Source organism: Petaurus breviceps, unplaced genomic scaffold (assembly GCF_028583685.1).
Source record: "Petaurus breviceps papuanus isolate PSGF00001 unplaced genomic scaffold, PetGlider_PUasm1.0 90752, whole genome shotgun sequence".
In the NCBI taxonomy this organism is placed as follows: Eukaryota; Metazoa; Chordata; class Mammalia; order Diprotodontia; family Petauridae; genus Petaurus; species Petaurus breviceps.
In genome coordinates, this window is record NW_027187336.1 from 13,395,195 (window position 1) to 13,416,292 (window position 21,098).

The window sequence follows — 21,098 nt, forward strand, 5'->3', positions numbered from 1 at the left end:
TCTCTCTCTCTCTCTCTCTGTCTCTCTCTTTCTCTGTCTCTCTGTCTCTTTGTCTCTCTCTCTGTCTCTGTCTGTCTCTCTTTAGCTCTCTCTATCTCTGTCTCTCTTTCTCTGTTTCTCTGTCTCCCTGTCTCTGTCTCTCTGTCTATCTTTGTCTCTGTCTCTCTCTGTCTCTCTCTCTCATTTGTTGTCCCTGTGACCAGTCCAGTGCTTTGAATCTAATAGACACTTAATAAACTAGAAATGAAATGAATTGAGTATGTTCCATTATGTGTCTGATTTCATGGGAAATAAGTATCTATGGTCTGGGATTCAAAGAGAGGGATGAAAACAGATGGGGGTAAGTGAATAATTTAAATCTAAAATCCTACATGTTTAGATCAATGTGGTATGTGTGCCACCTTCCCTGCCCACAGCTCTGGGATACTTTTGACTATTTATCAGTATTGCTAAAATAGTTGAGGATTGGAAGAAGGTGGGAGTCATGATCTGAAGACCTCTGGGGATTCAGCTACAGATGTCACAGCAGAGAAAGATAGTTCCTTGGTAACCAGTCTTCACCGCTGGTTCCCATCTCTCTTTAATAATCCTCTCTTAATAGAACCTGGGCCTTGTTTCAATTCTCAGAAGCCAGCACCTTTTTGTAAATTCCCCTTATTCTGTCTATATGTTATCAGAGTATATTTTTTCATGAGTCCCCATTGTACCACTTTATTGTGAGTCCTTCTGGGCTGAAGATTTTGTTCCCTGGTCGTTGCTCAGTGTACTACAAAGGGCTCTGTGCAGCTATGGAACTCTATTAATAATACATATGTTGAGTTTGGCTAGCAAAGGCATCTGTTCATGAGCAAAAAGCTTTTCACTCCAGAGTAACTTTCCATAATCAATAGTCCTGCTATACAGCTCTAAAAGAATTATGACAGCACAAAATGTGTAAAGCTTGATCGGTCCCCTTTATTTTTGTCAGCTGTTCAGCTGAACTGGCAAGCCTATTCTTTTCTGAATGCTTCTGAACCTTTAATGAGACAACAGACATTTCCATAAATTAGTACTGCTATAATTCCCTGATTTTTAAATATATACACTTTGAATTTCAATACTTTGCATTTGTATTCAATTCAAGGAAAGTGAATGCTTGTATATGTATATATGTGTTTAGTCAAAACATGATAATTTGCTGATCCAATTTTTTTTCTTGAATCTTCATCATTAAATCAGGTAGGAGCCTGATTCCAAATAGCTTTGCAGCAAGGCTTTAAGCTGAGCAAGAGAAAAAAAAAAGCTTGAATTCTTAAGCACTTCCAAATTTTTGAAAAGATAAAAGATTCTCTGATAATTCAGCCCTTTAAAAAATGTAAGGGTTTCAAGTTTTTGTACAATCAGGATTTTGAAGATGTCTCATTATTATATGAGTACTAGATGTCACAATTATGTGCTTACTATTCTAATCTCAGCATTTTAAATTTAGTACTACTTTACTTCTTACCTCAGAATAACAGCTGCTTCTTTCCCTTTGGATTGAGAACAAAGTTTGGGTATAAGGTCTCAGAGTGGACTTCACATGGAATAAACAGTATGTGTAAGGATTTGGAGGGCACCAAGAAGGGCCCTCTTACCCAAAATATAACTCTTAGACTTACGTTAGGTAGATACCTAAAATCCCACAGTTCTCCTCCCCAGCTAATGCTTTTGTGAAGGCAAACTAGGCCATCTTTTGCCTCATTTCTTAACCTAGCTTTAAATCACTAAATCACCAAATGTGCATTGCCTCAGTCAAAATGAGACCTGAGAAAGACTTTAGCTTAAAAAGGCAAAGTCTTCCATTGCATTTGGATCCATTGCCAGTTGTCTGGACCTATGTCTTGCCACTGGACTCTGATGACTCTAGAGGAGTCATTGGGACTGATGACTTTGCACAGCTTGCCTCACTTAAAGTCAAGATATCACCCTCCTAATGTCATTGGTCCTCTTCTTGAAAGTAGGACGGACAAGAATAATCTTATCCTCTATTAAAATGCACTTGGGAGTCATGACCTAGTAAACCTCAGTCCCTTTCTACATTGTGTTTCCTTTATTACAGCGAGACCTCTTTGACATCTGCGGCTATGTCTTATTTTTGGACTAGATCACCTCTAAGGTTTATTCTAGCTATAGATCTATGATCCTCTGAAAACGTGAGGACCCAGAGCACCTCTCACAGAGTGAGAAAGGATAATACAGAAAAGGAAGGCTGGAGACACAGGAGTCTCTGAGTTGTTGAGTTCTCTCCAGATTTTCCATCTCTTCCTCTACCTACCTGAAATATATCATACCTGAGAACCTGAGTACACTTTCAACGTACTGATGAGGACTATGGCCCTTTTATCACGATTGTACCATGTGTAGACTTCTTGTCAGAAATGTTAGCTAACTTCAACCTTCTATCTGTCAGGAGAAACTATCTTACTGAGGTTTCTTTTATAACAGTACTCCCCCCACCCATGGATTAGATATGTTAAAATTCTCAGCATTTTCAATTTTCAAAAGTTTTTTGTGAAAGTTAGCTCTTGACTATTTCCCATGACTAGGATCCCCACTGAAATATTTACATATGAACCGAATGGAATGTGTTCCTTAGTTTGAAACTTAGTTGAAAGCACTATTCCAGGTCTAAACTGATTTGACATAAAATATTTTAAAACAGTGTCAGTATTGGTTTATCAGGAAAGTGATTGCTACCTTGTAAAAGACTAGTAGTACATCCATCATTGACATTTTAATTTCTAATCAATTAATCAATCAACTAACATTGGTTAAGCATCTACTATATGCCAAGAGCTATAGATACAAAGACAAAAATGATACTGTTCCTCTAATTAGGAGCTTATATTCTATTTGAATAGACAACATGTACATGTATAAATGTAAGGGAGGAGAGTGTGTGATCTCTTTTTCCCTCCCCTCCTCGCCCAGATAGACTGGTGACATTGCAGAAGGAAGTCATGCATGATGAGGCTTTAATATGTAAACAAGATGTGTCTATATGTACACTTGTGATCCTCTTGTGAAATGAAAATCTTTTTCATTGGGCAAGAAGGGAATAAGTAATTTACCAAGGAAACAAGCTAGCCATACTTCTGGGGCTTTAAACAGCTAGATGAATATGAGCAATTCTTGTTCAAGTTGAGAATCCAGGCTCAAAAGCATTTGGTAAAGACAGATCCCTCTGCCTGTATCAGAGGAGAGCAGAGCATTGGAGGGGAATTCCTTCTCCCACTCCCCCACCCCCACTTCCCCTCTACATACCAGAGACATAGTTGCTCAAGAGAGAAGGCAGCTGTAGGACTTGCCCTTTTGGACCAAAGATCTTGGGAGCCCAGCTGGGCAGCCCATCAGTAGAAATGCTGTACCCCAAAAGATTCTCTCAAGAGAGAAAGAAATTCTGGATCTTGAAATGCCAAGACATATGAATTAACCCTTTGCCCAATGTATATACTGCATATGTGCCTTACTCTAAGTCTGAACCCACTTGAACCATAAATGTTCTCTGAATTTGTGAGTATTCCCTAGGATTTTAATGGGGACATTTTTGTAACTACTGTTCTCCATATGCCATCTGAGTCAATGATGTTTGATAAGGGCTAATTAAGTCCATCCACTGACTGTTAATTGGATGTATACCACTGGGGGCTTAGGAACCATCCATAGGGTTACTCTTAGAACCCTAGGGTAGTAGCATCCCCTTTGGGGACCCAACCATAAAATATGAGCTCAAACTGGGGAATTACCTCAGTAAGGATGTTACATAAGTTACATAAGTGTGTGTATATATGTAACACACATATATGCAATATACATATATATACATACATATATAATAGATATAGGAAAATTATAGAACATTAGCAACTAGGTGGGTCAGGAAAGGCTTCACATAGAAGGTAATATCTGAGTTTTAAAAGAAACAAGATACTCTCAGAGGTAGAAATGAGGAGGAGGGATTGCATTTCAGTCATGGGGGAGGGGAAGACAGAACAAAGGCACAGAAAAGGAAATGGAGTGATATGTATGGGGAACAATGAGAACAGTGAGGAGGGAGGGAGAGAAGGAAGGAAGGAAGGAAGGAAGGAAGGAAGGAAGGAAGGAAGGAAGGAAGGAAGGAAGGAAGGAAGGAAGGAAGGAAGGAAGGAAAGGAGGAAAGGAAGGAAGGGAGGGAGGATTAAGGGAAGAAGAGAAGGAGGGAAAGAAAGGGGAAGGAGGAAGGGATGGAGGGAGAAATAAATGAAGGAAGGGAGGTAGGAAGGAAGGAAAGGATGAAGGGGAAAAAAAGCATTTATTAAGCATTTACTATGTGCCAGGTACTGTACTAAGTGCTTTACAAATAAATCCTCACAATTCTGGAAGGTAGGTACTATTATTATCCATATTTTACAGTTAAGGAAACTGAGACAGCCAGAGGTTAAGTGACTTTCCTAGGGTCATACAACTAATAAATGACTGAAGCCAGATTTGAATTTAGGTCTCTCTGACTCTAAGGCCAGCACAGGAGGAGTAATACTTAATAAACCTGGAAAGTTAGGCTAATACCATGTTGTAAAGTGTTTTAATTGCCAACTTGAGTTTGTGCTTGATCCTAGAGAGCAGATAGTCATTGTAGTCTACTCTATATGGAAATTCAAATCAATATTTCACTTTAGAAAAATATTTTTCAACTTTGTAGAGGATTATATAGAGAGAAGAAATGAGTCAGGAAGACTAATCAGGACACATTGACAATAGTCCTGACTATTTGGGACTCATCTAGGCTGTGTGAGAGGGATGAAGGATATAGATGTTGTGGAAGTATAAATGATTGTATTGGCATCTGATTGTATATGTGAGGTGATGAAGAGAGAAGTTAAGGATAATGTAAGGTTGTGAGCTGAGGTAACTGGAAGCTTTAGAGGCTCATAAAAGGGTAGAGTTTGGGTTTTTTTGAGGAGGGAGGGTAACATATTTTTCACATGTTGAGTTGATGATAGTTGGAAATGTATAGTAGTGTTGTTTGACAGGAGCAGTGGATACTTGGAATATGTTCATATTTTTATAACCCCCACCTCTCTTTATATACATGTTTACATTCATATACATATATACACATATACATATGAATGACATACATATCCAGCTTAAGATAACTGTGTGACCCTGAGTAAGTCACTTAACATTTGTCTCAGTTTCCTCATCTGTAAAATATGGATAATAATAGCATCTACCTTCCAGGATTGTTGAGATAATAATTATAAAATACTTAGCACAGTGCCTTGTATATAGTAAGAGCTATATAAATATTAGTTATTATTGCTATATGTGTATACATACATATAAAATGTGTGTGTGTAATTTACATAGATGTGATAGTTAAACCCATGAATTTACCTGATGAGATAGCTGATGAGGGGACCAAGTGAGAATGTGTAGAGAGAGAGGATTGTTTTCATCAACAAATATGTATGGGGCCCTTCTCTCTGTAGAAAGTCTACTAGTTAATTAGCGAGCATTTGTTGAGCCTTTTTACATGCCAGGCATTGAGCTAAGCAATTTCAGAGGAAAGGCACTGGTAAGAACAGGAAATATCTCCGGTAAAAAGGGGAATTTGTCCTCAGTTCTACAGGAAACTAGAGAAGCAGGGACTTGAAAGTGAACAGGGAGAGAATTTCAGACATGGGAGACAGTGAGTGAAAATATAGAGGAGATGAAATGTAATGTTTGAGGAGCATCAAGAAGCCAGACAGAACTTTGTGGATGCTTTATTAACTTTAATTGGTCTTGGAAACCACATGTCTGTCACATATTGGGTGCTTAATAAATGTTAGATGATTTATTGGTGCAGGATGATATTGAGTATTCTTTCTGTGCCACCTGGGATGCACCTCCATGGGTGTGGCATTGGCTTTTTTGAGCTATTAACTAATCTATGATTTCTATCCCTTATCTAACTGTTCTAATCGAGGAGATTCCATAGCCAATTTCAGGGTGCTACTGACCCATATTATGTGGGACCCTGGCCTTTGAAGCTGCCATCAGCTGTAAGAGGAGGTTAAATGAAGATGCTGGAAAGCATCTGAATGGGATGAGGGAGCTTGAGGGCTGGCTGAGGAGGGCCTCTAGTCTTTGACATAGGTATTATCCAGTAAGGGGGAAAGATTGAGTCCGTCATGCAGCAAAGTTTCCCAGAGGCATAAGGCCTATCAGTGTAACAACTTCTAAAGGAGAAGGCAAGTAGCATTTAGCTGAGTGGAGTCCTTTGATTTCTTATTCTGTCAGATCTATGAGGAGCTTTCTCAGGTTGGTGGAGTTCAGGATGTTCGGTTTTCATGGCTGCTGAGTGATTTGTGACTAAACATTGAATAGAGTTTTTGAAAAAGAAATAAAGAAAGAGAGAGAAGCCGAGACTACTAAAGGATCCAAGTTTCTGAAATGAATCTAGAAGCCCTTTACTGGTCTATTTTCTCCTTCTCTTGCGGTGTTGGTACTTTTCTCTGAGGTGGTAAACGATATAGATAGTGATAAATGTCTTGTGTTTACCATAGAAGTATTTTGTCCTGTCTAGCACAGACAGCACTTTCTCTGCCTCTGAATATAAAGTGGGAATATTTGATCAAAGAGCGACCTGCAATATTTTATCATCACTTTCTCTCATAGGTGAATTCTAATCTTTAGACTGTACTTTTTTTTTTACTATAATTATACTTTTCAAAATGAACCTACTGCTATTTTATGGGGTCATTCTAAAATAATTTTTAAAAAAGAGTTGAAATTATTTTGTCCTGTCCTTTTCAAACAGCAAAGAAATCTCTTTGACTTGATATGATTCTCACCATTAAATGTAATCCATGCTTTTTTATAAACCGGGATTACAACATGGTCTAAAGAACATAGTGTGTTTGCATTCCAAACATCAGCCTAGCTAAATGCAGAGATGTTCATCACCAGTAAATAAGATGGTCACGATCATGAATTATTTGACCTTGTTAACCCATGAAACAAAGAAAAATGAAAAAATAATGGCTGCCAATCTTGTCTGTCAGTCAGTCAACAAGCATTTATTAAGCATCTAGAAAGACAAACAATAGCAAAAATTTCCTACACTCAATGAGTTCACAATCTATTGGAGAGGGGTCAACATGTAAAAGAAAATATATATATATATATATATATATATATATATATAAACAAGGATAAATTGGAGATAATCTTAGAGAAAAGACACTAGCATTAAGAAAGATTTGAGAAAGCCTTCATGTATGAGAAGCTCCTGTATAGTGTTGTCTCCTCATACTTCTACAGTAACAGTGGCAAAACAGAATAGAAAGGGGCAGAAAGTCCAAGGATTACTTAGTCTTAGACTATCTATAAATATTAACTCATTTTTCATTCTCAACATGAGATCTGTGTTCAATGACCAATAAGTGGATATCCTGTTGGAAGAATTGAGTTTTTCCAGTGCTGACATTTTTACTATCAATTAAACCAGAAGGAAAGGAAGATGAAACTGACAGATTATCTTTGGTAAGGCAAATAAAAGGATTGACAGAATTAGATTTTTTTATGCATTTGAAAATGCATCATTTAATGGGATGTTAGTTCATCTCTTATTGAAATGCTTATGATAAGCATTTGAAAAAAAGAGCCATGAAAATAATTATGACTCCAATCATCTACTGTAGTACATAAAGAGGTAGGAAGGGTATATGAAGAACTCAGCAAAACCCTCAAAATTAAACCAATATTTTTTTCTTGCTACTTATTGACTTCAATGCAATGGTGATCAAAGGCAAAGAATTAAAATATATTAGAACAAAAGATTAGGGATTAAGAAATACAAAAGCCAAAGACTTGCAAGTCCGCATAAAAGATCCATACCCATGCATCACAAATACTTTCTTTAAAAATACCACCAGATATGTGGTGGCTAGTGGCACAGTGAGAAAAGTGCCAGCCCTGGAGTCAGGAGGACCTGACTTCTGTTCTGGCCTCAGACACTTAACACCCACACAAAAAAACTAACTGTATAACCTTGGGCAAGTTACTTAACGCCAATTGTCCTCCAAAAGGCAAAAAAAAAAGAATACCACCAGATAAAATTACACAGACACATACATACCACACATGGGGGGTGGGGAAGGGGAATAGAGAGATAGAGACAGAGAGACGCAGCAACAGAGAGATGCAGACAGAAAGACAGAGACAGAGAGGAGAGAGAGGCAGAAAGAGAGAGAGAGAGACAAACTTCATCTTTGGGGGGCGGAGCCAAGATGGCTGAGTGGAAACAGGGCTTCCACAGCTTCAGTTTCCACCTTCCTCAGTTCATGTAAAAGGGGACTCAAAACAAACTTTGGAGCTGCAGAACCACAAAATGACACAGAGAAGCTAACCTCCCTCTGAGGACAGCCCGGTAGACCGGCAGGAATCGACCAGTGCAGCGCTCTGGGAGCTGAGCCCAGGCCCGAGTGAGCAGGAGGTTTTAGCCCCAGGGTGGGTCTGACCAGCCGCCTGCCAGAGAGACTCCAGATCACCAGCATCTGTGGCCATTTCCAGAATTATCAACACACAGGGGCGGCCAGGTAGCACAGTGAGTAAGAGCACTGGCTCCAGTGTCGGGATGACCTGGGGATCAAATCTGGGCTCAGACACTTAGCACCCACCCAGAAACACCTGGCCATGTAATCTTGAGCAAGTTACTTAACCCCAATTGCTTTAAAAAAAAAAAAAAGAATTATCAACACACAGATACCAAGGACAAAGTGAGAGGTCAGTGCAGTATGGACTTTGGGAGCCAGTAGTTTTGGGAGTACATCAGCTTTTGCCCCCGGGGCGAGAAACTGCTGAGGGCTACTGGTGCAGCCCCTGCCATGTGGCAGCTTCAACTCCTGGTCTGCAGAGTGTAGGGGGACCAAGTGACCAGTCTGAGGGGTAATTACGCTAGCTTTAACCTGCTTGGACCTGGATTGCAGTCTAGGGTGGAGGTCCTAGGGTGTGCAACCAGCTTGCCAGAGCTTGTGGAGGCTTCAGAGAGGACACCCAACTAATACCTATGGCAGCTGAGAAAACCCCAGCATTTGGTACGAAGCTCCCCTGTCTGGTAGCAGAGTCCTACTGTGGCAAAAAGCCCCAAAGTCAAGTAATTGAATGGCAACATGCCCAGGCAAAGGAAGCAAAGCAAAGAGAAGAATTCAACATTAGACTCCTATTTGGGGGACAAAAAGGACCAAAGCATGGAACAGAAAGAAGACAGTGAAGTCAGAACTCATGTGCCAAAAGCTTCAAAGGAAAATATGAGCTGGTTACAGAACATAGAGGACCTTAAGAAGAAGATAAGAGAAGTGGAGGAAAAATTGCGATGAGAAATGAGAACGATGCAAGAAAATTACAAAATGAGAGTCAACAACCTGACTGAGGAAAATTGTTCCTTAAAAAATAGACTAACTCAAATTGCTAAAGAGGCTCAAAAAGGCAATGAGGAGAAGAATGCCTTAAAAAGTTCCATTTGCCAGATGGAAAAAGAATCTCAAAAGCTCAATGAGGAGAATCATTGCTTCAGTATTAGAATGGAGCAAACGGAAGCTAATGACTTTATGAGAAATCAAGATGCTATTAAACTGTGAAATATCTCATGGGAAAAACCACTGACCTGGAAAATAGATCCAGGAGAGATAATTTAAAAATTATTGGACTACCTCAAAGCCATGATCAAAGAAAGAATCAAGAAATCATCCTCCAAGAAATTCTCAAGGAAAACTGCCCTGATGTTTTATAACCAGAGGGCAAAATAGAGCTTGAAAGAATCCACCAATCACCTCCTGAACAAGACCAAAAAGAAAACTCCTAGGAATATTATAGCCAGGTCCTGAAACTCCCAGATCAAGGAAAGAATACTACAAGCAGCCAGGAAGAAACAATTTGAATATTATGGAAACACAATCAGGATAACACAGGATCTGGCAGCTTCCACACTGAGGGATCAAAAGGCTTGTAATATGATATTCCAGAGGTCAAAGGAGCTGGGATTAAAAACAATAATCACCTACCCAGCAAAACTGAGTATCATGTTTCAGGGGAAAATATGGTCATTCAGTAGAATAGAGGATTTTCAGGTATTCTTGATGAAAAAACCAGAGTTGAATAGAAAATTTGACATTCAGATACAAGAAGCAAGAGAAGCATGAGAAGGTAAACAGGGAAAAGAAATAATAAGGAACTTATCAAAGTTGAACTATTAACATTCCTACATGGAAAAATGATAATTGTAACCGATGAAAATGCACTCAGTATGAAAATAGTTGAAGGGATATATGTGTGTGTGTGTGTGTATGTGTCTATATTGGAGGGTATACGGGTGTATGAATACATATGTGAATGTGTGTATATATTTATACAGGTATACATAGATAGATGGCACAGGACCAATTTAATAGGAAGGGATGATACTTAAAAGGTGAAATTAAGAGGTGAGAGAGGAATATAATGAGAGGAGATGGGGAGAGACAGAATGGTGTAAACTATCTCATATAGAAGAGGCAAGGGAAAATGGTTGCAATGGAGGGGAAGAATAGGAAGGAAAAAGGGGATGGGTCAACCTTATTCTCATTGAATTTGCCTCGGGGAGAGAACGAAATTCACACTAAATAGGGTATCTCACCCCACAGGAGAGTAGGGGGGAAGGGGATGAGAGGAGGGATAATGGAAGGGAGGGCAGGCTTGGGGGGGGGGGAGTGAAGTTGGAAGCACCCACATTTGAAAAGGGTTTGGATCAAAGCAGAGAATAGACCAAGTGGAAGGTGGTATAGGAGGGAGGGAAATATAGTCAGTTTTTTATAATATATCTACTATGTTATTGTTTTGCATTAGCTACACATGTACAACTAATACTGAACTGCTCACCTTCACAGTAAGGGTGGGTGACCAGGGAGGAAAGGAATGAATCTGGAATTCAAAGTTTTAAAATCAAATGTTTAAATATATATACATACATATACATATATATATATATTATTATTATTAATACTATTTTACATGTTATTGGGAAATAAGATATACAGGCACTGGGGCATAGAGATCCACCATGCCCTACTGGAAAAGTCAAAGGGGATATGGGAGAAGATATGGGAGAGAGCAGATTGGTGGAGGGGATACCCTGTGGGACTGCTATTTGGGGGCGGTTGATAGGGTAAAAACGGGGAGAAAATTTGTAACTCAAAATCTGGTGGAAATGAATGATGTAAATCAGAAATTAACAAAGCATTTGAAAAAAGAGACAGAGAAACTGATTATATTTAAAAAGTAAGGTAATGATTAGTTAATGATGTAGGAATCATTTGTGAATCTGCTGTCTGCATATGATTAGTCTTCATATTTATTAGAATAAAAATCAAAATTAAGAGGAAATGATTATTTATGGTTTACAACTTCATTTTGGCCTATTTAAAAAATTATTGGGGACAAAAATGGAAATGGATGGAAAAAAGTACATCCACTACTATGTATGACATTTCTATATAGAATTTTAACTGAGTAAATTAATTGTCATAATGAAGAGATCAAAAGAATCTAAGAAAATCTTCTTAGTTAGCATACACTGGATTTTCCTGTCAATGGGAGAGCTGTAGAAGCAATGGATAACTCTGGTTAGAACATTAACTTTCTGAGCAATTTTATAAAGGAGAGAAGATTTTGAGTAATAGTGCATTGTGAAGCTTCAACAAGCAATGGAAGGAAAAATAATTTTAAAGAAACCTTGGGGGGAGAACCAAATAATCAAAGTCATCTCAAGGTCATATAAGGTTGAAATTGGAAGGACAGCGAACTAACAGACTAAGGAAGAGATCTGAAAAGATTTTTATAACAAACTCTGAGTTCCTATAAAGACATTGGAGCCTACACATTGGAATTCTAACAACATGGCCATGGGCATGCTTCCTGAATAAGTGGAACGTGATATTGAAGGGGAAAAAAAGATGGGTAAAGCTTTTGAATTAGACCAACTATATAAGCGATTCTTGTGCTGAAGACAGCACAGTTTTAAGAATGCTAAGGCATTGGTTTTCATTGTATCTGAAAAAGTAGAAGAACTCAAAGGTTTTGGGGAAAATTTCATACCTTGTTATTTTTGAAAGATGACCAAGGAAACATGTGGCAGCTAGGTGGTGCAGTGGATAGAGTACTGGACTTGGAGTCAGGAATAACAGAGTTCTAATCCTGCCTCAGACACTTACTGAATGTGTGACCCTGGGCAAGTCATTTAACCCCAATTACATCAGTTTTCTCATCTCTAAAATGACCTGGAAAACCATTCCAATCTCTTTGCCGAGAAAACCCTAAGTGGAGTCACAAATAGTTGAACGTGACTGAAATAACTGAACAACAACAACACAGGGAATATAAATAGGTAAAGACCCATATGAGTCCAGTCCAATTTGTATGATTTTAAAAGTGAAAATCTACACACATTTTACAGTATTAAATACACCAAAGGCACCCTTGATGAAGGTATTAAAGGCAACAAGTAAGCTTTCAGTGATATTCTACTAGAAAGTACATCTTTACCATCACCAAATTGCCTGAAAAAATGTAGAATGCATTTGATTCAGTAGTGAAGCAAAAAGTCTTCTAAAACTCTCTTCCAATAAGATGTCTGCCAAACTTTTAGCAAAATTACAAACTATTCTTTGGAAACACTTTCAACAATCCTCTGATTTTTGTCAGACAAGATATAAGGCAGAAATATATGCTTCTTTGGCATATTTGCTGGATGGGTCTGGTGCCAAGTTACGGTCAAGAGGGAATGTTCTGTGTATGACAGGGAATCCTTGGGATGTCTCTGTTGGTGGATGGCATTATGTTGATCATATTGGACCCTCATGATATTACAGTCACCTAAATGAGAGCCATAAAGACTCAGAAACTGGCTGAGCTGTTCACACAGGGAAATTTAACCCACTGAAGAATGCCTATTGTAGTAGATGAAGTATCTTAGTAAATGAATGAAGGATGCCTATCATATGCAGGTAGATGTACAATCTATAGAACTTGCTTATTAGCATGCACACACACACACACACACAGGACAGGTATTTCAAATGTACAATGATCTGGGCCTTGAGTTGATCAGGAATAAGAGAATGGGTTGATTTGCTTTTATGAGATTTCAAAGTGCTTTTTTATGACCTTGTAGCAGCATGCACCCCAGCGTTCCCAGGGTAGCTGCTAGCACAGGTTCTTGGATCTGCTTTGTTAAAGGAAAGCAACTCAAAATGGGTTAACAAGCTAACTTTAATCAGTCAGACATATATCGTTTACCTTGTTCAGGGGAAAAGGTCAGCAACCCGAACTTCAACGCATACAGGCAGAATTATCAAGACAAAAACAGATCAAGTAGACAGCTTTCCAAACTGTCCAACCATTATATCCATACCAAATCAACATCTGGGTTTTTCAAAGCCGGGGGGGGGGGGCCCTGGACAAGGGCTTCCCAGAATACAGATCAAATCACAGAACACTTCTCAAAGTGAGCCCCCAAAACAAAGCTGCACATCAGGGCTTATACAGCCTTCTCCTGGCTCAGAGAATGTAACAACCTTATTGACCCACTGGCCAATCAAAAAGTATCTACTGAAAAACAAGCCTCCCACCCCAGGCTTCAGGTGCACATTAGCCTAGGGGCAGGGAAGATCTTTCAAATCTGCATTCCCATTACAGACCTTCAGCTTAACCCTGAAATAAATGCTCATCTTTTAGCCATCAGTATTCTTGTATTGGCCAAAGGGGAGAAGGGCAGAGAAGATAAGCATTTATATAACACCTACTATGTGTCAGGAACTGGCTAAACACTTAAATATTATCATATTTAATCTTTACAATAACCTTGAGGAGTAAGTATTGTCATCCCCTTTTTACAGCTGAGGAAACTGAGGTAAACAGAGGTTGTGAATTTCCCACTTTCACACAGTTACTGTCTGAGTTTGGATTTGAATTCAGGTCTTCCTGACTCCAGGTCCAATACCCTATCTGCTGTGCCACCTAGATGTCTCTGTTTTCTCTCTGTCTGTCTGTTCTGTCTTTCTATGTAACTGTACAATCTGTAGAAAATTGAGGTTGGAAATCACCCCGAGGTCAGTGGAATCAATCAATGGTTAATGGAGAGACATGCTGTATGTAAACAGGCTACAATGCATTACAAATAAGATTTTCTGGGGTGGCTAGGCGGAGCAGTGAATAGAGCAGCGGCCCTGGAGTCAGGAGGACCTGAGTTCAAATCCGGCCTCAGACACTTGATACATTTACTGTCCATGTGACTTTGGGCAAGTCACTTAACCCCAATTGCTCTCCAAAAAGCAAAAAAAGAAAAAAACAAGATTTTCTGTAAAAGAAATAACACGAAGGATCCTAACATTGTCAGGAGAATTCAAGGGAAGATCCAGCATGTTAGATGTACCCCTACAGTAGATGTATGTGCGAACATGGAAGAGAATTCAATAAATTGAGTAGGCAAGGGGAAATTGAAATTTATATTTTTAGAGGAAATACCCACATAAATGAGACCACATTTATATTGAGAAATGTAGTGTATTTATATAAATTCATGTAATATTTATGTTTGTAAGATTTCTATATAAAGTACAAATCTTGAGTACATCTACCTACTTTTTCTCTCTCTGTCTTTGTCTCTGTCTCTCCCTCTCTCTGCCTCTGTCTGTCTCTCCCTCTGTCTCTCTCTCCCTCTGTCTGTCTCTCTGTCTCTGTCTCTCTCTCTCAAATCAGTAAGTTGCTTGGAAGAGGACACAAAGGACCACTGTGGCAGAGTGAAAAGAGCCTAGGATATGGAGTCATGAGGCTTCTTTGAGTTCTGTCTCTTTGCCTCCTTAGCTATGTAATAACTGAAACAGCACACAATCTTTCCATGAATGTTTCCTCATCTTTAAAGTGAAAATTATACTTGACCACTCATCTCATATGATTTTGTAAAGATCAAAAATATGCAAAGTACTTTACAAATTGAAAAGTCCTATATTAACGAAGTACTTAAAAAATATGAACCCCAAATAGGGGTTCATATCCCAGAATTTAGAGACAAAATTCAGAATAATATTTTGTTGATAAGAGTAAAGTGATTCCAAAATCTCACTAAGGATACTAAAATATAACTGATATAATCTGTGGTCAAGTGCAGGATCATACAATATTTTTTTGATCATGCACCCCTATCTATTGAAAGAAATGTTGAATATGCACCCTCAAAATATTTACATTCACTTATTTTTTAGATGTCACTCCTGTAGTGGTAGTCATGCACATTATAAAACAATGCAAAAAAGCAATGAAAGGGGATGACACAAAGAGGAAACCATATTTTGAATAGGATATTTTCAAACATATGTAATAGTACATATTTTTTGTAATAGTACAACACTTTTTGCTTTCACTACAATGTTATCAATACTGATAATTTTAGTGAAATCAATGTGATTAAATATGTTTCATCATGAATTTGTTGAGTTTTATTGTAAATGTTAAACTTTAATGCAAATACTGAGATTTAATGTAGAGGATGCTGTCATCAACCACATGACTGCTCCAGTTTCTTTAAAATACCTGAGTGAGAGTACCCTGGCACACATTAGATGTGGGCAAGAGCACTGTCATGGACAAATTGCTTAACTTTTCAGTTCACCAGGCTTATTCATGAAATTCTTGCATCACTCTCATTTTTTTCTCAATTTTTCCTCTACTTCTCTTACTTGGTTTTTCAAAATTCTCTTTGAGCTCCTCCAATGCCTGCGACCAATTCATATTTTTCTTGCAGGCTTTGGATGCAGGAGCTTTGACTTTGTTGTCTTCTTCTGGTTGCATGTTTTCATCTTCTTTGTAACCAAAGATCCTATACTCTGAGTTTTTTTCTGCTGTTTGGTCATTTTACCAGCCAATTACTTGACTATTTAACTCTTTGTTAATGTAAGACTGCTTCCAGTGAGGGGAAGGAGAAGGTGTACTCTTCCAAACTCCAGGGGTTTTATGTAGCTGTTTTCAGAGATACTTCTAGGGACCTGTAAGTTTTCAGTGCTTCCAAGGTTGTATGATCAAAGGAGAGGTGTTTACTTCTCCCCTGGACTGTGTTCTGATCTGTTAGTGACCACAAGCACTCTCTTCTGCCTTGGAACTGTAAGGATTCCCTCTCCATTTCTGCCACAAGCTCCACCTTACTGGTGCTCCTCCTTGCCCCAAGACTGTCACCCAGGACTGTAACCCAGATCCCAAAATGGGCAAAACAAGAGAATCCTGTCTCAACCCCAGCAAAGAGATCCCTGCAATCCCCCTGTGATAAGTCACTCGATCCCCACACTGTCTGTGGGCCAAGAGCTCCAAAAGCAACCACTGCTGCTGCCCCTGCCACCACCGTCTCTGCCATCCTGGGGCTGAGGCCGGACCATGCTCCTCTCTTACCTTCGTCCGACAGACATTTTCCACTGTCCTTTTACTTTGTCTTTGGTGTTGTGGGTGTCCGGAAACCACCACAGCTGCCAGTGAGTCAGGCCCCTGAGGCCTGCTTTGTCCTATTTGTGCCAGTACGCCAGCCTTGGTCTGGGCTCCTCTCCCTGACTTGTATGATGAACCTTTCCTTTTGATCGTCCAGATTGTCTTTGGCTGGAAATTTGTTTCACTCTGTCATTGTGTGGGTTCTGCTACTCTAGAATTTGTTTGGAGTCATTTTACAGGTATTTGGAGGAGTTTCGGGGGAGCTCAAGCCAGTCCCTGCTTTTACTCCATCATCTTGGCCTTGTCCCCTTTTGATGCAATTTAGCAGTCTATCTTTCAGTTTCTAAGTCTGTCCCTGGAGAGCTTAGCTTTTACAGATTGATTCCTAAGAGTCTGGTCACTCATTGGGTCAACAGCTAAAAGTCAAATTACTGGAAATACAAAGGTAATGACTTTGTTACCCATCCCTCTTGCCCCATGTACTTACTGCCTGGATCAATTCTTAACAGCAACAGATCCCTCATGATTTGGGGACTGTGCCAACTTCATTTTTAGAGAACCAACCCCATCAGACCTGTGCTTCATTTCTTCCCCCCAAAATTAGTAAAACTGTTTTTTCCAAGGGAAGGGGTTATTACTCATACTAGGGATAAAATAGCCCTGGGATCATGGATGGCTTTAGTGAGTTCTAAGCCCAGACCTGTGTTTTGCAGAGCAAAAGGAACGAGAGCTTTGCTCAAATGATTAGGATGAGGAGAAAAAGAGAATGAGTTTAGGAGTTAGTTACAACCAGTGAGGCATCAAAACTTTGGTTTCATGAAGAGAGATCTATGACTATTTTTTTCTCCTCAGGATAACTTTTCTGTTATATAAACTAAACTATATAAACTTAAAACTATCACTGCTACTACTTGACGACAACAACAACAACAACTCCTCCTCCTCCTCCTACAGGCTTCAAAAAAGGATCACGTACCCAAATCTTTCTCCCTTTCCTCTTTAAACATAAATAGTTATATTTTTCAGTGGTGGGGGGAAGAAGCATTTGTTTAGTTCCTACTGTATGCTAGGTACTATGCTAAGTGCTTCATATATACTTATTTAATCCTTACAACAATCAGGGTAAGATAGTGCTATGATTATTTCCATTTTACAGTTAAGGAAACTGAACCAGACTGCAGTTAAGTGACTTGCTAAGAATCACACACCTAGGAAGTATCTGAGGCTAAATGTGAACTCAAATTTTCCTGAGTCCAGACCCAGGGCACTATCTACTGTGCGATTGTGTGGTAGTGACTATTAATTTTATTTCTCGTTTGTATGCTCAAAAAAGTGTTACTCACTGTAAAGGTTAGCTTAACCTGAGTCACTCCGGTGACTCTTAAATAACGGCCCTTACTTCATCAGCTATGGTTTCTTTTCCCCTGATTTGGAAATCACAAGATGTCTCAGTTTTACTCATTTTGGGCCTTCGTAGCTATCTTGTCACTCACTGCCCACAAGCACAAGAGGCATTTCCAATTCACATTCTAACTGAGGTATAAATATCTAAAGTACTGAAACGGAAGGAAGCAGTTTTATAGAGACTGTCTCCCAACCAGCTGGTTACTTAATGGAGATTTTGAGAATTCTGACCTGCCAACCAGAAAACAGTCTTTATTCTCTCTATACCACTGAGAAAACAGAGAAATTGCTCCCTTTTCCCAGGGTCCAGAACTACACATATGCACACATGTATGTACATACGTGCACATATACACATGCACATAATTATGCTAAATAGAAAGAACATTGAATATGGAATTTAAAACTTGGGTCAGAATCCTGGTTCTGCCATTTAGGATTTTGTGACTTTGAGTAGATTTCAACTTCTGGGGATTTCTCTCCTCAGCTGTAAAAATGAAGAGGTTGGACCTTTTTAGGCAATGCTTTAGTTTTTTAAAAGGAGTAAATCTTTAGAATGAGTCCTCCCATTGAAAGGCCAAGGTCCTTTAATGAAAGTCTAATTCTGATACCCCTTTGACTTGGAGACAATCACAGAATTTTGAAAGCTATGCCAACAGAACATTCTTGTCTAGTCTTACCAGCTCAAAATCATGGGCCTGGAGAAGGACTATATGTCTGTTCTCCAAGGACAAATCCTAGCTAAATAGTTGCCAAGTGATGCATTTCTTTGTTCTTATAAATTTATTTATTTACTTATTTTAGTCTAGATCTGTGATTTCATCAATTCATGGTGTTCTTGGTGAGGGAATTTCCTCTACCAATGTAGATGGGCAACTTATTAAGTATTTTAAAAGAATTCCCTGAACTTCTGAGAGGGGTCAAAGGAAAGACTTGAGCCTACTTCATCCTGACTGCAGAGCCTGCCTTTTTTCTGTCCACTAGCCCATAATGCTTCTCAACATATAGATAACATTTTCTTTTCTTTTCTTTTCTTTTCTTTTTGGAAGGGGGAATGCAAGGCAGTTGGGGTTAAGTGAATTGCCCAAGGTCACACAGCTAGCTTAGTGTCAGGTGTCTGAGGCTAGATTTGAACACAGATCCTCCTGACTCCAGGGCCAGTGCTCTATTCAGTGTGCCACCTAGCTGCCCTGATAACATTTTCTTTTAAAGATTACAATTTGCATTGATGGCAATCACAGTTCTTTATAGAATGAAATATATATTAGAGTTGAGCCAGAATTGTTATATATAATGAGAAATCTGGTGATTAATTTCAATGCGCTGAATGGTAGTGCCAAGAAGAAGCAGGAAGCATATATTAGCCCAATCCCATTATAACAAACTTCACAGGATTGTCTCTATCCTTTTGTTATACTGGGATTTTGCAGTTGTAAATATGTCTCAAAATAAATGGGCTATTGTCTGGGATTTAGACATCTTTATTTTATATGTCTTCATTGAAATGGTATTTGCTATAAGAAGCTTTGACCTGCATTGTGATTCTACTGTATTAGATTCATTTCTTGATTTTCCTAGGTCTGCTACCCAATTTCCATTAGTTTCACCCTGATTCTACAAGGCCCGAGGGCTTACAGCCCCATGCTCATTTTGCCTCTGTGATGTCCTGTGGTTTTAAACAACTGAAAACCAAGAAGATTTTTGTACTTCACATCCACAATATGACAACAGATTTGAGAAGGCTTCTTAGTTATTTGTTTATCGTTCCTGAAGTTAATGAGTCTGTTGATCTTTATGTGAATGCTGCAGGGTTATATTAATACTGGGGTTGAAAAATGTTGTAATAATGCTCAAAAGGAAATTCTGTTGGAAAGAATTCCCTCGGTATGGAGGCTGTATTGTGAGTGCTCCTTTATTTCTTGCTTATTGTGCACAGATTTTATTGTGTTTTTGCTTGTTTTTTTGGTGTATGTTTCTTTACTAGTAATAAACTAAGGGAACATACCTCCCATGTGGGTTTGAAGATTAAATGACAGCATGACAGCTTGTCTAAAAAGTACTGATGAATTATAAAGAGCGACACAGTACTAACACATTTTAATACATGTATAACAACATTTCCTAATGTAAGAAGGCTAAAAACTTAGCAATTATCTCTTCATATTAATATATGTATAATATAATGCATTTTATCTATACATTAACTTGAGCAGATAATTATCTGTAGATGAGCATGCACGTATACGCTGAGCAGGGAATGTCTTTTTTCCTTTGCTTGTATCCTCTGAGTTTAGCACAGTGTCTGGCACATAATAGTCATTTAATAAATGATTAGTGGCTGATTATTGTATATGTACACAAATACATGCATCTTTTTCTGTTATCTATGTTTATATGGAGGTGGGAATTGGAAAAAGGAAATGGAGCTGGAGTCAAGAAAACTTAGGTATGGGTCCTACTTCTGATACGTACTAGCTGGGTCACCTTGGTCAGAGCAACTAATTTCTGGGTTCTCTAAACAACACTGAAAGTCTCTGTTGTAGATGACTTGTAGAACTGCATTTACAGATGGATTTTTTTACACTCTGACTTCCCTACACATCTGAAAACAAGGTCTGAATTAAGCATGTGTATTAATATACATACACATGTATTTATAATTATATGTGTTTGTATGTTTAGACAAGTGCTTCTGACATATGTAGAGACTTACAAATAAAAGGAATTCTGCCAATACTTTTAGTGAATAGCTTAAAATCTCTAAGTATCTTTTCTCCAAGGTTCTTAGACACGTGTAAAATTAGCACAAAGTCTATACTTACAAAGTAGGCATAATAGTGAAGGCTTGTCCCATCCCACATGACACAGAATTCTAGATACTTTACAACTTCATAACTGTTATATATCAGGATTCATTCATTCTTTCCTCTTTTTCCTACTCCAACCCTCTCAAATCACCCTTTCCTCTAGAAATGATGAGGCCTTGAAGTTTCTTCTATGTTGCAAGATAGATTAAGGAATTCAAACCTGGTAGACATTTCCTTGCATGGACAAAGGTGACTACTTTATAGAAAAGCTTCATGAATGAACAGTGCATTAAGGATATTTCATATCATTAAGTTTTATCTTATTGGGGAAAGGGGATAAAGTCTTTTTGAATTTTCCTTTCTACTTTTTTTTTTACTTTTGTTAAAAATAAATCT

At 38.6% G+C, this 21,098-nt stretch overlaps 1 protein-coding gene across 1 annotated transcript in view; it reads left to right on the forward strand.

Moving 5' to 3' along the window:
• Positions 1 to 21,098, forward strand: part of THSD7B (thrombospondin type 1 domain containing 7B) — a 1,193,076-nt gene that overhangs the window by 397,045 nt on the left and 774,933 nt on the right. The gene's annotated exons all lie outside the window — the stretch shown is intronic.